Here is a 16,860-nt window from a genome sequence, read left to right on the forward strand (position 1 = left end):
TTTTTCTGGTTCTACATGACATACTGCATCTCTATACAAAGTTTCAAGCAATTAGGTATAACATTAGTCAAACCGCAGACATACAAATCTTTAGGGTCGTTTATCTCGAAACAATGTTTTGGGGACTTAGAACACTCTGGTTCTCAGGCGACGAGTAGTTAATCTTTATCCTCAAATAAAAATTTTACATAGGGTAATTACTTGAAATTTGTTTTTTGCATTAAAATCCTCTTTGGGTAAACAACTTCCATAACTTTGAAAGAAAAGGGAACATATATGCTGAACAGCAAAACAATCGCAACACTGTTGTTTTGTCAAGTTTTCAAATAGAAGACGTAAACATGAACGCTTCCTTTTAAAAGATTTCATTTTTTTTTTAAATTTCCGTTTCGTTTGCTGTTCAGTATATTTCACAACAGCTACATATCAATGACGCAATCGTGTTTTGTTGAAAACGGCATAGCCCAGATACTCTCTACGTTTATACACTCGTGGGAGATAGCGGTTTTCCATTGAGTAACTGAAAATTTTCCGTTAGGTTTAGTGCATGTGACAACACTGGGTCCTGGAATGATCTATACCCGTCACCACAGTGCTGACAATACGGGTGTCGAGGTCATGGGGCCTATTCCGGGTGTCATCAATCAGCGGAGTTTACCCCCCACCCTGGATACGTACCGAGGTGACCAGGGATACCGTCCCACGTAGACGCGCCGATAGCGTTTGGATAGGGAGAGACGTTGAACGACGTCTTTATGTTCCCAGATTTGTCACTGTCATACCCGTGATTGTAGGGTTCAACAGAATAGTAAACCCGCCACGGCTGTGTTACTTCGGGCTTCCCTCCCACTCAAAACCTACACGCTGTGATATAATGATAATGATCACTGGTAGGGAAGTTGATTACAATGAGAGTGGAGTCTGTGATTTTGCGACAGAAACTTCCTGATTTGCAACAAAGTCCTTTTCAACTATAGCAACTGCACGGCGAGGATAAGGTGCAATACATGTCCTGTAGACGTCCAACTTCCTAATGGAATTAATTTCACGTTTAGGTCAATGCTATGTTCTTTCAGGAACAAATATAGTTATATTACTCTGAAAACCCTTGATAATCATGTTAAGTCATTAATGTTAAGGATTTCATATTTTTTATAATAAATTGATATATTTGAAAGAGCCTACTGATTAAATTATTGTAGCATGCAAGGTTAACATTATCATTGGGTTTATCACAAAATTACAAAAACGGAATTGAGGGGAAAAAATCTAAAATCGTGTTCATGAATCGGAATTTGACCTTTCTGTTAATGTATCTGTTGTGTCTAAAGAACATCTGAATGTTTGAAGCATTTCGGGGTGATTTAAACTCTATGTAAACTTTTCACATTTCGTTTCTGAACTGTTCTCTGTCAAAACAATGTTGACTAGAACATCATCAGTGGTCAAGTATAATATGGTGATATTTGTTCCATGTTCCTAATTCCACCATGAAGCGTATGACTTTTGCGTGAATTACGTATAACATAATTTTTCAGTATTGGTTTAGTTTGGTTGAAAACCTGGCATAAATATTGCTGTATGGCGGACCTGTCATACATTCTTTTTCGGTATAGTTTCCTCCATGCTCAGCTTTACATCAATATTCTAAAAATACACAGTTCAATAAAAAAAAACAATCTAATGAATCCACTTATGGGATTAAAATAGCCATGAATCGTCACGTGAACAGGAATGCAAAACTACAATCTATTCCTCAAGCCAGTACTGTTAATTCTCTACACATGACTGTATTGTATTGCATGAGAACAGGAAAGTAAAACTACAGTCTATTCCTCAAGCCAGTACTGTTAATTCTCTACACATGACTGTATTGTATTGCATGAGAACAGGAAAGTAAAACTACAGTCTAATCCTCAAGCCAGTACTGTTAATTCTCTACACATGACTGTATTGTATTGCATGAGAACAGGAAAGTAAAACTACAGTCTATTCCTCAAGCCAGTACTGTTAATTCTCTACACATGACTGTATTGTATTGCATGAGAACAGGAAAGTAAAACTACAGTCTATTCCTCAAGCCAGTACTGTTAATTCTCTACACATGACTGTATTGTATTGCATGAGACAACACTTTTAATTTTGAAGCCTTTTTATGATTGAATCATCAGTTATCTACAATCTTCTTCAAAATCATCATGAACACGGACTTCTGAAAATAACTGGTTTTGTACAGGCTGTGTGAGTTAAGCACTGTGAATCGAACTTTGTACTATCTATTTGTATGTGTTCCATTCCGAGAGGTAATGATATTGTGGCCTGCAATCAACTACATCTGTTTATTAAAAATGTGATAGAGGCTCTACATGATGCACGCAGAATTTCCCTTGAGATAATAAAGAAATTATCTTATCCTATGACGTGTTCATTTTGGCGGCTTGAATTATGTAATGCACACCATCTGTACACATACATGCAACAGAACAACTTACTGACTTATCCTGAATGAACACGACATACTAGGAATGTTCCGTTACCATCATCTATCAGTCACAATTTCTTCGTTACCGTTGTTAAGATTCTGTGATTAGGATAAAAATGTATAGCTAATAAAATTGCAAGATGGTGTGTTGATTATAAAGTCATAGTCTTTAATGCCACAAACTAAAGCTATAATTACCATGTTGTCTTATTACAGCGCATATGATTGCAAAAACTCTGTGACAAATCACTAAAACTCTGTCAGAAATCACAAGTATCACAGAGACTCAACTCGACCTGTAACTAAGTTCCCTACAAGCAGGGGCAATAGTGGATATTTTAACTGCACCTGTATCCTTGCATTCAAGCTCCCCACAAGGAGCTACACTAAGGCTAAATCTATGTGCAATGTAAATAGGAGATTACAAATAGCTGGAGCTGAAAAACAAGAAAAGATCTAAGCTATTGAGAAGCCATGGGTTTTTAGAAGAGACTTGACTACAGTGATTCGCCACATTTGACGCCAGCTGGCAGCGAATTCGAAAGCAGTACGGTGTAGGCAAACTTCCTCTGAATATATAACTGTACGGTAAATTTGAATTTTAGATGTCATAAAATATATTTTTCTTATTTTTCTTACCTGGAAATGGATATTTTATGCCTGAAAATGGATTTCATATAATGAATAATCGAATTTGTGATATCTGTAATTTATTTCATTTTTAATTAATAATTTGGTTTAATGATACCTAAACATAATCATTGATTGAGTGAGTGAGTTTAGTTTTACGCCGCACGCAGCAATTTCCCAGCAATATAGCGGCGGTCTGTAAATAGTCGAGTCTGGACCAGACAATCTATTGATCAACAACATGAGCATCGACCTGCGCAATTGGGAACCAATGACATGTGCCAACCAAGTCAGCGAGCCTGACCACCCAATCCCGTTAGCCGCCTCTTACGACAAGAATAGTCGCCTTTTATGGCAAGCATGGGTTGCTGAAGGCCTATTCTAACCCGGGCCTATAGTCACGGGCCTATAGTCACTGAAATACTGATATCATGAAATAGGGAATATAAAGTAAACCGTGATAAAGATGCCTCATTGTTGCTGTGGGATGGTATTCGATTTAGTGTTATGGACATTGTAGAATATCAATGGTTGCATCACCGTTTCATTTACTGAGTCTCAGATTTGTGAACCAGATCCTCCTTTCAACAGTTCTCTCCCTTTGAGGACGCGATCTCAGTGCAAGTTCTCACTACAATCAGCAATATCTAAGCAGTATCACGGCGTGGGGCGCCAGAACCTATGTGGGAAATTTAACACTTAAATCCATCGCTTAAGCACTACTCCATCCGGTTATCTCCCAAAACTTAGACAGCCATATCTTAGACAGCCATAACTTAGACACTAATACGGGGATTAATTAAGAAGCACCTATTATGAAATGGAACACTCTTAATTAGAGTTCCCTGCTAAGTGGACATAGCTTATATTGATAAGTAAACGATATGAACTGTGCAAAGGAGATTAAGTTTAAAGATGCATCATACGCTTTCATTTGAAAAATTCCTCACAAGATGAAAGAGGGTAACTACTTGAAACTGGTGCCCGGTATCCGAATACGTACTTGGCTTGTTGGTTGGTTGACTTGTAGTTTTACGCCGCATTCAGCAATATTCCCGCTATATGGCGGCGGTTTGTAAATAACAGTGTCTGGACCAGACAATCCAGTGATCAACAGCATGATCATCGACCTACGCAACTGGGTTACGATGACATGTATCAAACAAGCCAGCAAGCCTAACTACCCGACCCCGTTTGTGGTGTCGTACTAAAAGTATGGGTTGCTGGACCAATTCTACCCCAAATGTTCATGGGTCATGTAATTTGGTTAGATCCAGTTAACTTCGGTTGGAAAGGAGTCCCACTGATATTGGTGATTCCGACCTGAGGACATCTAGACTTGCGGCCTTGGCATCGCTCAAAAGGAAAATGAGGACTGGGCTAGGTGCTGTTCCACCATCTCCCCTAATCAAAGCTGGAAGGGTAGCCTAGTGGTTAAAGCGTTCGCTTTTCACGCCGAGGTCCGGGTTCGAATCCCCACATGGGTACAATTTCCATTTCTGATGTCTCCAGTCGTGACATAGCTGGAATGTTGCTAAAAGCGGCGTAAAACAATACTCACACACAGTGTGTGAAGCCCATGTTTTGCGTCTGTCGCTGTGATTTTGCTCATTCAAACAGTTACTCACTCACAATGACTCAGCAGTACACACAGATGATGACTAATTATGTCTTGACAAACTTCGCCAACCTGTTTGGTTGGTATGTATTTGCCTTTCATAATCTGTCTATGTTTGCGAAAGACACAATTTAAGGTGAACAAATGACCCATGAGATAGTAAGGGAAGAGATGTTGAAATGTTGACCTCAAAGTCACCTCATGGTGATAACAGTGGTATGTAAGTGGACTCGTCAATCGTGTTTTGATCTGCGATATATGAAGATACTCCAGATGGTATCTTGAACTATCGCCTCCCAAAATGCAGACCGCTAGAGCAATACATTTTAGGTTGGTTGCATGAGGCTTAATTAAAAATCACATATACTTTAGGCGGTGCAAATGCATAAACCACTCATTAACATCGTGATAAATGAAACCCGGTTATTAAAACTGTTCATTTCGATCTCTAATTACCTTAAATCGACCTTTTTGACAACAGTGCAGAATTCTCAGACGCAAACGAAATTTCAACCAATCAGAGCGGGGCGTCTCCGTGACGTAATAATAGGTATAGATATGAGGGTCTGTGCAGAATTCATCTTCAGGGGGTAAACTACTTCGTGTACAGGTTTGTACAAACCTGAAATCGCGACAGCTGTTGTGGAAAATGAAAGTTATATGTTCTCACAATCTCGTACTATCGTTTAGTTTTGTCTTTTACTTTCTCCTAGTTTCCGAGTTACAACCCTTGTTTTCATGGACGATTCTGTCAAAATCACTTGGTGTCGCTAGGTTGTATTCCGTGTTAGGTGGTATAAACCTACACGTTATTTGTCATCATTCCCTTGATGCTCAGTTTATGATTTTATAACAGGTATAATTAGTGGTAACGCCACTTAGATTAAGTCTTTGAAGGCCTCTTAGATTACCCGACAAAGGTCCCCATTTGGCACTTCTTGTGTCTGAATCGAACAAAGGATTAACCCATAACACGCTGATTGATTGATTACTTTCATGCGGATTTAAATGGGGATTTGTCTAAAGGTCGTGTGTATGTATGTACATTTACTAATCTATACTGAATACACTCTCTCGTGTCTGTGTCTATGTAAAAACAACACCCTTCTTTCAAAGGATTAACCGTCAATACAATGATTGATTACTCATTATTGGCTAACTAAATTACTTTTTTAAAAGAATGACGCACATTATGCAATTAGTTGCCAGGTGTGCTATCGTGGGTGACCAATGAAACTATACAGCAATATCGTTCTTTAAGCTGTACCCTTCATAATAATGGTATGCGCACAGGTTTTAAAGGGCAACATTAGGTATTAGCCATAGTTTTATTCATTTGTTTCATGAATTATAATTTTCAAATCAATTCATATCATGTACACATAAATATGTACATTTACCTGTGAATATCATGAAAACAATAATGTTGAGACATGTAAACTCGGTATGATAATAACGTTACTTTGTTCAAGAATAATATGTAGAGGACCATTTTAGACAAGTTTGTACAATCTGAGAATTCAAGTATTACTTAAAGGATTTCATTACTTAACGTATATGCATTTATTCCTGAACTTTATCTGAAATTACCCTCTTGCAGTAGAATTTGGCTAACAAAATTGAGGACAACAAATTTCACTCGTGAATTGTGATTATCAACCACTCATGCTCAAATTATCCAGGGGCTCCTTTCACAAAGCAACCTTATCTAACGTTAACCTTAACTCCCATTCTTTAACACTGCACTAAGGTTACCTAAGTCTAAGGTAAGGTAAACCTAAGTCTAAGGTAACCTTAGTGCAATGTTAAAGAATGGGAGTTGAGGTTATCTAAGTCTAAGGTAACCTTAGTGCAATGTTAAAGAATGGGAGTTAGTAAAGGTTGTTTCGTGAAAGGAACCCCTTATATATAAAAAACGTTCTTTGCCTCTACAAATGATACCATTTATACCAAGAAAGTGATGAGAATACCAAGCGTACAGTGGTACATATATAACAAGTAGTTTCTGAAATAATAACACGACATGGATCTTTTCCATATTTCAATGTGTAAGATCCTATATCAAAATAGGCGTGACCATAAGCAACACCCTTTTTTGTACGAGGTGCTATGTGGATCACGCGGTTTAGGCACGTCAACGTGATTCAGTACGTGTAACCCTAACCCATCGGAGAGGACTTTATACATGATATCAGTCACTGGTTTGTCTGGTCGAGTATTCACGAAGTAATGTGTGACTCAATACACAAAGTAGTTAGGAGCCTACATTCCGTTTGGCTCAAAAGCGGTCCGACTCTAACTCGAAAACGTATAAACATATGCTCATTGTCCATGACTGCTAAGCTTTAGGGAGACTAGGCGGAAACAAGCTGTTTTGGAAGCCATTCTGAAAACACCTCACTGTTCATCTCCGTATGCTAGTCACGACTCTCTTTGGATTTTGCTTTAAATACAAGCGGACAAGCAGGTAAAAAATCGTTCACATCCTGCACGTAACAAAATCAAGCCTTCACTCTTGCCGAGTGTTCTTGTTTCTTTCTGTTGGTGAACTTACAACCCATTGGGTACCTACGGTGTACCTGGTATTCACAAGTGTTTCATTCACCAAAACAGGTTCGAAACCTTCATTACGTTTTGAGTAATTGCTCGCCAGTTGCTATTTCGTGAACGAATAATGTCGGATCTTTCAAAGGGAACACGTCTGTTCTCCCCATTACCCTGTTCACAGCTGAACCCATATTTGTATAACAATATCCACACACGATGATTTGATATTATATGTAGGGAATGTTCAGTCTCCTTGTGCTTTTTTTTCAAAATGGAATTTATTTTGGCCATATAACCTCCTACTAGCATTCCGTACAAGTTTTTGAATGAATGAAGCTTTTTTACTTTCACTGGTTTTGCTACAACCCCTTCAGGTGTGTCACTGTTGGCGGAAAGACTATTTCCCAGACAACCCACCACCTGCTGCGCGTTTAAAGTATTTTGAAAATTCATATTTGGGTCCAGCCCTCTGTGATTCAAGCCTAAACAAACCATTGACTTTGAAATAATAGACTTAACTTCGTGCGAGTATTTCATCGTTTGTATCTCACAGCACAGATAAATGAATCAATAACTTTATCGGCTCTTGAGCACGTGCTCTTCTTCACATGTGTCATCCTCCCTCGTAACAAACTGTGTCAATAGTGAAATGCTGATATGTCAAACAAAGTTATTTTTAGGACATAAATTCTGCAACAAACTCACAGGGTTGGCCTATTCTTCTGATTATGACCAGCGTTTCATTGAGTATGTAATGTTTAGTAGTTTTCGAGTTAGATAACAATTCATCGGCGCTTTTGAGCCAAATATATGGTTGTGCAATGTCGCTATCAGAGGAAGGGGTGGAGTGTAACTGGTTGGGTCAGTGACTATTGACCACAATCCCCTAAACTGAATAGGCTGAGCTCGTGCAGAAGCTCGTTCTGAAATGTACTAGCGACCAGGTTCTAATGAGTGGAACTTTCCCCAGGTTATCTAACTTTGACACTGGGTTTTAAAAATCTGTAAGTGTGTACAGATAACAGTTACAAGGTTGTTCATTCATCTTGTAAACACGATTAAGCTACTATGCAGTCGGAGTAAAGTCTGCTGTCAGGTGATTTAATCATACGCGCTGCTGGAAAAACTCGAGCGAGCGCGTTAATCGAAAATCTCTGCCTTGAAGTGAGTCGGCTTTGGTTTAACGCCGCTTTCAGTAACATTCCAGCAATATCACAAAGGGGACGCCAGAAATGGGCTACACTCATTGTACCCATGTGGGGACTCGAACCCGGGTCTTGACAAGCGAACGCATTAACCATAAGGCTACCCCACCGCTCCATCTGAATTGGAGATTTACCCTGTGGTATTAAAAAAAGTAATATGTTTTTCAAGATTTAAACGTTGGTTTTCACTTTTCACAAATCGCACTTCCTGATTAAACCGGAAACCTACACATGATGATTGTGTTTTCAACAGGATGTCCTGTTATTTGTAACACCCCAGGGAATGAGTGAGTGAATATTGTTTAATGCCGTGTCTACATGATTCCTTTTTTAGCCATGTCAAACCATTGTCTGGAAACAGAGTTACAGTGTAATCGGCCAAACCTCAGGAAATGTCCATCCGATCCCCATTGAAGTCGACCTGGCAGCGGAGACGACTTCCGGCCCGGACGACAACACGGGGAGCCCTATATGGCCACAGTTGTCCCCTCCACATTTTTAGAGCCAACAATGAGAAGGTTGACACTGAAGTGGACCAACGACAATAAAGATTGTAAGGTCACTGGTATCTAACCTTCACCTGAGAGCGGGCGAGTAAGAACACTGAAGGGTATATATACTGTCTCAAAAAAGAAACGCATAGTTGATATAAATGTAGGAAATTTCAAATATTTTTTCAAAATTGAGTTTTTGATGTGATAATTTCGCCATTATAAGGTTGATATATGTACATGGAAGGGACGCACAATGCAAAAAGTAGTATCGCAATTTAAAGTAAACATACATATACATTAATTCCGTGAAGATACACATATACGTTTGTTATTGTGGAGAGTATTGAAATGCTTTGAACTAACACGAAAATCACATAAATTTGAACATTTGTTTATAGTTTCATATTAACTGATAATGTAGATTTAATTCAAAGATTAGATCTACTTCGAAAACGTTAAATGTAGATGAAGAAAAATGAAGCTGACTTCTCTTTTTATGAGTGTTGAGAGTATATCAGAGCATACATTATCACAACGACAAGAAAACTTTCAACCATTTCCCTTCGGAATGACAATTCAGGGTGGGTATGAAACGCAGAAAAGTTGCTGACAGGCTGATCGTGACACTGGTTTGTGGCAAGGTTACTCTATTACATTCCGGTTGTTAGCTGAACAAAGTTGATCAGTGTTAGGTGATTTACGTTCTCAAAGCATGGCGGGACGCTTTAAAATGAATGTATTAACCATCACAGATCCTGCATCATACAAAGCATTTAAAGAAAACATCTCGTCAGGTAGAGGCATTATCAAGTTCATATCGGTCTCAGATTATCAGTTTTTACTTAACCTTAATACTGCAGTAGTGTGTTATCTGGAATATGCATCTGGTTGTGTGAGTAAACCGGTGTCTGAGCATTGCTAGACTGACACCAGTTTCTCTATATATTACTAGACAGATACCACACTAGACACATACCAGTGTCTCTATTTCACCAGACAGATGCAAGGATCTCTTATACACAAGCATGGCACCAGTCTCTCTGCACCACAGTACTGATGTAAGTCTCTCAACACCACAAGTCTGATATCGGTTTCTATCAGTCTCTGTACCATAAACCCGATATCAGTCTCTCTACACAAGACTGATACCACTCTCTCTACACCACAAACCCGACATGAGTCCCTCCATACCACAAGACCGACACTGGTCTCTCTACACCACGGGAGTGATATCAGTCTCTCTACACCACAATCCCGTCATGAGTCCCTCCATACCACAAGACCGACACTGGTCTCTCTACACCACGGGAGTGATATCAGTCTCTCTACACCACAATCCCGTTATGAGTCCCTCTATACCACAAGACTGATATCAGTCTCTCTAAACTACAAGATTGATATCGGTCTCTCTACACCACAAGACTGATATCAATCCCTCTACACCACAAGTCTGATATCAGTCTATCTACACCACAAGTCTGATATCGGTCTCTCTACACCACAAGACTGATATAGGTCTTGCTACACCACAAACCCGATACGAGTCCCTCTATACCACAAGACTGATATCAGTCTCTCTACACCACAAGATTGATATCAATCTCTCTACACCACAAGTCTGACATCGGTTTCTCTACACCACAAGACTGATATATGCCTCTCTACACAAGACTGATATGGGTCTTGCTACACCACAAGTCCGATATCAGTCTCTCTACACCATAAAACTGATATACGTCTCTCTACACAAGACTGATATCAGTCTCTCTACACCACAAGACTGATATCGGTCTTGCTACACCACAAACCCGATATAGGCCTCTCTACACCACAAGACTGATATGGGTCTTGCTACATCACAAGACTGATATCAGTCTGTCTACACCACAAACCCGATACGAGTCCCTCTATACCACAAGACTGATATCAGTCTCTCTACACCACAAGTCTGATATCAGTCTCTCCACACCACAAGTCTGGCATCGGTCTCTCTACACCAGCGGACTGATATAGGTCTCTCTACACCAAAAGACTGATATCGGTCTTGCTACACCACAAGACTGATATCAGTCTCTCTACACCACAAGTCTGATATCAATCTCTCTACACCACAAGACTGATATCAGTCTCTCTACACCACAAGTTTGATATCAATCTCTCTACACCACAAGACTGATATGGGTCTTGCTACACCACAAGACTGATATCAGTCTGTCTACACCACAAACCCGATACGAGTCCCTCTATACCACAAGACTGATATCAGTCTCTCTACACCACAAGTCTGATATCAGTCTCTCCACACCACAAGTCTGGCATCGGTCTCTCTACACCAGCGGACTGATATAGGTCTCTCTATACCACAAGCCTGATATCGGTCTTGCTACACCACAAGACTGATATCAGTCTCTCTACACCACAAGTTTGATATCAATCTCTCTACACCACAAGACTGATATCGGTCTTGCTACACCACAAGACTGATATCAGTCTGTCTACACCACAAACCCGATACGAGTCCCTCTTTACCACAAGACTGATGTCAGTCTCTCTACACCACAACTCTGATATCAATCTTTCTACACAACATGTCTGACATCGGTCTCTCTACACCACAAGACTGATATAGGTCTCTCTACACAAGACTGATATCGGTCTCTCTACACCTCAAGACTGATATCAATCTCTCTACACTAAAATCTACACTCTATACCACAAGACTGATATCAGTCTCTCTACACTACAAGATTGATATCGGTCTCTCTACACCACAAGACTGATATCAATCCCTCTACACCACAAGTCTGATATCAGTCTATCTACACCACAAGTCTGATATCGGTCTATCTACACCACAAGACTGATATCGGTCTTGCTACACCATAAACCCGATATAGGTCTCTCTACACCACAAGACTGATATGGGTCTTGCTACACCACAAGACTGATATCAGTCTTGCTACACCACAAGTTTGATATCAATCTCTCTACACCACAAGACTGATATCGGTCTTGCTACACCACAAGACTGATATAGGTCTCTCTACACAAGACTGATATCGGTCTTGCTACACCACAAGACTGATATCAGTCTCTCTACACCACAAACCCGACACGAGTCCCTCTTTACCACAAGACTGATGTCAGTCTCTCTACACCACAACTCTGATATCAATCTTTCTACACAACATGTCTGACATCGGTCTCTCTACACCACAAGACTGATATAGGTCTCTCTACACAAGACTGATATCGGTCTCTCTACACCTCAAGACTGATATCAATCTCTCTACACTAAAATCTACACTCTATACCACAAGACTGATATCAGTTTCTCTACACTACAAGATTGATATCGGTCTCTCTACACCACAAGACTGATATCAATCCCTCTACACCACAAGTCTGATATCAGTCTATCTACACCACAAGTCTGATATCGGTCTATCTACACCACAAGACTGATATCGGTCTTGCTACACCATAAACCCGATATAGGTCTCTCTACACCACAAGACTGATATGGGTCTTGCTACACCACAAGACTGATATCAGTCTGTCTACACCACAAACCCGATACGAGTCCCTCTATACCACAAGACTGATATCAGTCTCTCTACACCACAAGTCTGATATCAGTCTCTCTACACCACAAGTCTGGCATCGGACTCTCTACACCAGCGGGCTGATATAGGTCTCTCTACACCACAAGACTGATATCGGTCTTGCTACACCACAAGACTGATATCAGTCTCTCTACACCACAAGTCTGATATCAATCTCTCTACACCACAAGACTGATATCAGTCTCTCTACACCACAAGTTTGATATCAATCTCTCTACACCACAAGACTGATATGGGTCTTGCTACACCACAAGACTGATATAGGTCTCTCTACACAAGACTGATATCGGTCTTGCTACACCACAAGACTGATATCAGTCTCTCTACACCACAAACCCGACATGAGTCCCTCTTTACCACAAGACTGATGTCAGTCTCTCTACACCACAAGTCTGATATCAATCTCTCTACACCACAAGTCTGACATCGGTCTCTCTACACCACAAGACTGATATCAATCTCTCTACACTAAAATCCCGATATTAGTCCCACTGCCCCACAAGACCGACATCAGCCTCTCTTCACCACAAGACTAATGCCAGTCTCGCTACAACTGACTGAAAGACTGACATCAATCTCTCTACACCACTATTCTGATATAAGTCTTTCTGCACCACAATCCAGATATCAGTCTCTCTACACCACGGTGTCTAAATATCATTCTGAATGTTTGCTGGAAAGGGATAAGTCAAGGTATACAGACTTTGGAAATCTGGCCAAACTCAGCGGCAGGTTGCTATCCGCTTTAATGTGTCTGTGTGCTATTGGTAGCCTGTGACAGAGATTTCAAGCCCAGTGGGTCCATGGAACATGCACGTTGACCAGGTTGATGCGACGATACAGAAGCGTGAAGCGTTCTTCATTGATAAAGTCTGTCTTTGACTGATTCACCGACTTCTAGACATGCCACTCAAAGAAGTTACGGCTATAGAATATACTTCCCATATGAACCAAACATGTCTCGTCAAAGTAGTTTGTATCTAGCACACACCCACAATACCAACATCATCACCAATACGCCTGCACCAACGCCAACACCAACACCAACACCAACACCAACACCAACACCCAAACGCCTGCCTTCATGTACACCAACAATAGCAAATGATCGACACCAAAGATAAGCTAAGATGACTGTTTTGTTTGTTTTAATTTCCATTTTATTTGGTGCATCTGACAGTTCCTGGAGGATAGATAATGTTTAAAGTGTTTGCACGTCACGCCGAAGACCCGTGTTCGATTCCCGACAGGGGAACAATGTGTGGACTTTTGTCCACCGCTGTGAAATGCATGAATATTGCTTTGAAAAGGCGTAAAACCATACTCACTCACTCGCTATCTGCTAGTTCCATATGAAGGCTTGGCTCCGGTTCTGTCTCGGTGTGTTTAGTGTTTGTTTTGTTGACTACCCATCACACGTATGATTCCCAATGTTTCAAAGGGTATTATTAACACCCTAGTACCAGAGACAAGTCTCTGCTTATGTGTGATCTTCTTGTGTATGTAGTTCCCAATTATTTGGTCACCGACAATATTCGCGCATTAAACATTCTTCGGGCTAGACAAGCCGTTTCATCTACATTTTTGTAAATGTTTTACATCTGCTACAAGGAAGCGGTCGTAGATATCATGACAGTAAAAGGTACAAAGGTATCTTTTTATCGCCCAGCACTTGTTTAAAGTGTTTCGAACATAAAATGGAAAACTTGTTTGCCCATAAATCATTTCTGAAACACTATTCTTCACAAATCATGGAAAATTCGATTAACAGTTTCTTAATCCTTTCGAATTTAATTTCAAAGTCTTTAATCGCACATTTTGTAAATGTTTCAAAATTGAAATGTATCTTCAGATAAATCCTTTTTCGGAAACTGAGAACTTACGTCCTGTAATATTTTGCAATAAATCTTGTAAACCTGAACCAAAAGGCGTTAAAAGTATCTGTTTATTAATGTTTGTAAACAGTTCTGGGAAGGCTTTATGCAAGTGGTGTCGTCTTTTTAGGCACGATATTACACATGTATTTGAACCATGAGACATATAAGACGGCAAAAGTAAACATTAATACAGGGTTTGAAAAAGCGACATGTCCATAAAATTCCTAATGATTATTTTTTGTTCTAATGATCCGTTCTGTGAAATATCTGCCCTTTGATCGTTTAACAAGAAGGTCTCACGGATGAGTCAATCAAACAAAGCATTCTGAGCATAACTTGTATCTTACCTTTAGTTAATCTACGACCTCGGGGTTCTGTCCGACCTGCCTTGGTGAATACTCGGGGGCCACTGATAGAAGAGCCAGGTGCAAATAACTCCGAGATACGGCGTGCCTCCCAAGGTATGTCACTGTCCACACTGTTGGGGACGCAGAGTCGAATAACTGCCAAGGTGTGAGCAACGGAGGGTCTGCTAGTGGTGGGTGTGGTCAGGTAACTACTTAGGTGCCACCACTACCCGCTACCCTCCCTCCCCGTCCCCATATACCACCCTACCTTTTATCCTCCCTCGCCACCACAGGTACTACCTCTAAAAGTTACCCTCCCTCACCACCACAGGTACCTCCCCTACCCGTTATCCTCCCTCGTGGTACTAATGGATGGGTGAGGGTAACAGGTTTGAGTTTTCCTCTCTGGGTGGGTGAGGGTAACAGGTAGGGGGTACCCGTGTTTGGGTGAGGGTAACAGGTAGGAGTACCTGTGGGTTGGTGAGGGTAACAGGTAGGGGGTACTTGTGGATGGGTGAGGGTAACAGGTTGTGGGTACCTGTGGGTTGGTGAGGGTAACAGGTTGGGCGTGCCTGTGGATGGGTAAGGGTAAATGTAGGGGTACCTGTGGATGGCGAGGATAACAGGTAGGGGGGGGGGGGGGGGCACATGTGGGTTGGTGAGGATAACAGATGGGGGGGGGGGGGGAGGCGGGTACTTGTGGGTTGGTGAGAGTAACAGGTAGGGGGTACCTGTATATGATGAGGATAACAGGTTGGTGGTACCTGTGGGTTGGTGAGGGTAACAGGTAGGGGTGGTGGTGGCTATGAGTGGGCGCGAGAGGGTAACAGTAAGGGTAGTACATGTTGGTGGAGGAGGGAGGGTAACAGCTGGGCGTACCTCTTCCTGTGCGAGGAAGGGTGATAAAAACAATGGGACAGGAAAATGACAGCCGTCTATACTTAGAGACAAACAGCACAGAGTTGGAATGGCAAATGATCACTCACTTCATCTGACACAACACTTGTTTTGTATACACTACGTATTAGAAATGCCCAAACTAGATAGTACTGCAAAGGCAATAAACTGGTTCAAAAACTATAAGGAAGGTAGCACGACACGTGCCTGTGTTGAAGCAAGTCACCATCACATTCAATTTACAATTGCTCATTGGCTGGGCGGTTGCATAAAGCGATTTCAGCGCTATGGGGATCATAACATAGACAAATTGGCGTGTACAACGACCCAGTAACAACTGAAATATAAATCCGGCAGGGAATCTATCCCTCGTCTATGATCCGGTCTATGCATAGTTCCCTGCTCAGCCCCCGAATCCACCCACTCACTCACCTCTTAAAGTCATCATCACCACAGTGCATGGTTTTTAATATTAATGAGGATGTAAAGGACGTAAAGGGCGGGCGTATTTATTTCTGTGTTTTTCATTGCCTGACTGTTCTAAGATTGGGGCGGGCGGAAAAAAATAATAGCTGAAAAAAGTACTATTCATTATTCAAATATGAATGTATACTCACCAAATGCATTGGAAATCGCGTCAAAGACAAAAAATGACTGTCCCTAAATTCCCTACCAGTGGGAACTTGGTTACAGTGAAAGTGGAGTCTTTGCGATGTTTGCGATGAGACTTTGTGATTAGTTCCAGGGTCTTTGCAACATGTGTTTTAATGAGATAAACAGGTAAATATTGCTTTAGTTTGTGGTATTTAAGACTATAATTTTCCAAACCAACACAGAACATCATCTTGCAACTTTATGATTTACTTAAATAAACATAGCAATAGCATAGGTATCTTTTTTTTTCATAATTTGCCATAATTTGCAATGAAAGTCATTTTGATGATAAATATGAGTAAAACATCAAGATTAACAACCCTCGAATTATATCAGTCGCCCAAATGAACAAGTCATAAGATAAGATGATTTCATTATTAACTCCAAGGAAAATTGCAGGTGACTGCAAGTCACAATATCATATAGCAAATGGAACCCATACACATAGATAGTAAAGTTCAATTCTCAATGCTTAACTCACTT

General features: G+C 40.7%; 1 protein-coding gene across 1 annotated transcript in view; it reads right to left on the reverse strand.

Annotated features, from left to right (window-relative positions):
* LOC137274003 (sodium- and chloride-dependent glycine transporter 2-like) overlaps window positions 1-15,159 on the reverse strand; it is a 45,543-nt gene extending 30,384 nt beyond the window's left edge. Inside the window, exon 1 of the mRNA XM_067806952.1 lies at window positions 14,827-15,159. The gene's annotated coding sequence lies outside the window, so the exon portion shown is untranslated. The remainder of the gene's footprint in view (window positions 1-14,826) is intronic.
* Between the last annotated feature and the right edge of the window lie 1,701 nt (window positions 15,160-16,860).

This window comes from Haliotis asinina, chromosome 2, assembly GCF_037392515.1.
Source record: "Haliotis asinina isolate JCU_RB_2024 chromosome 2, JCU_Hal_asi_v2, whole genome shotgun sequence".
Lineage (NCBI taxonomy): Eukaryota > Metazoa > Mollusca > Gastropoda > Lepetellida > Haliotidae > Haliotis > Haliotis asinina.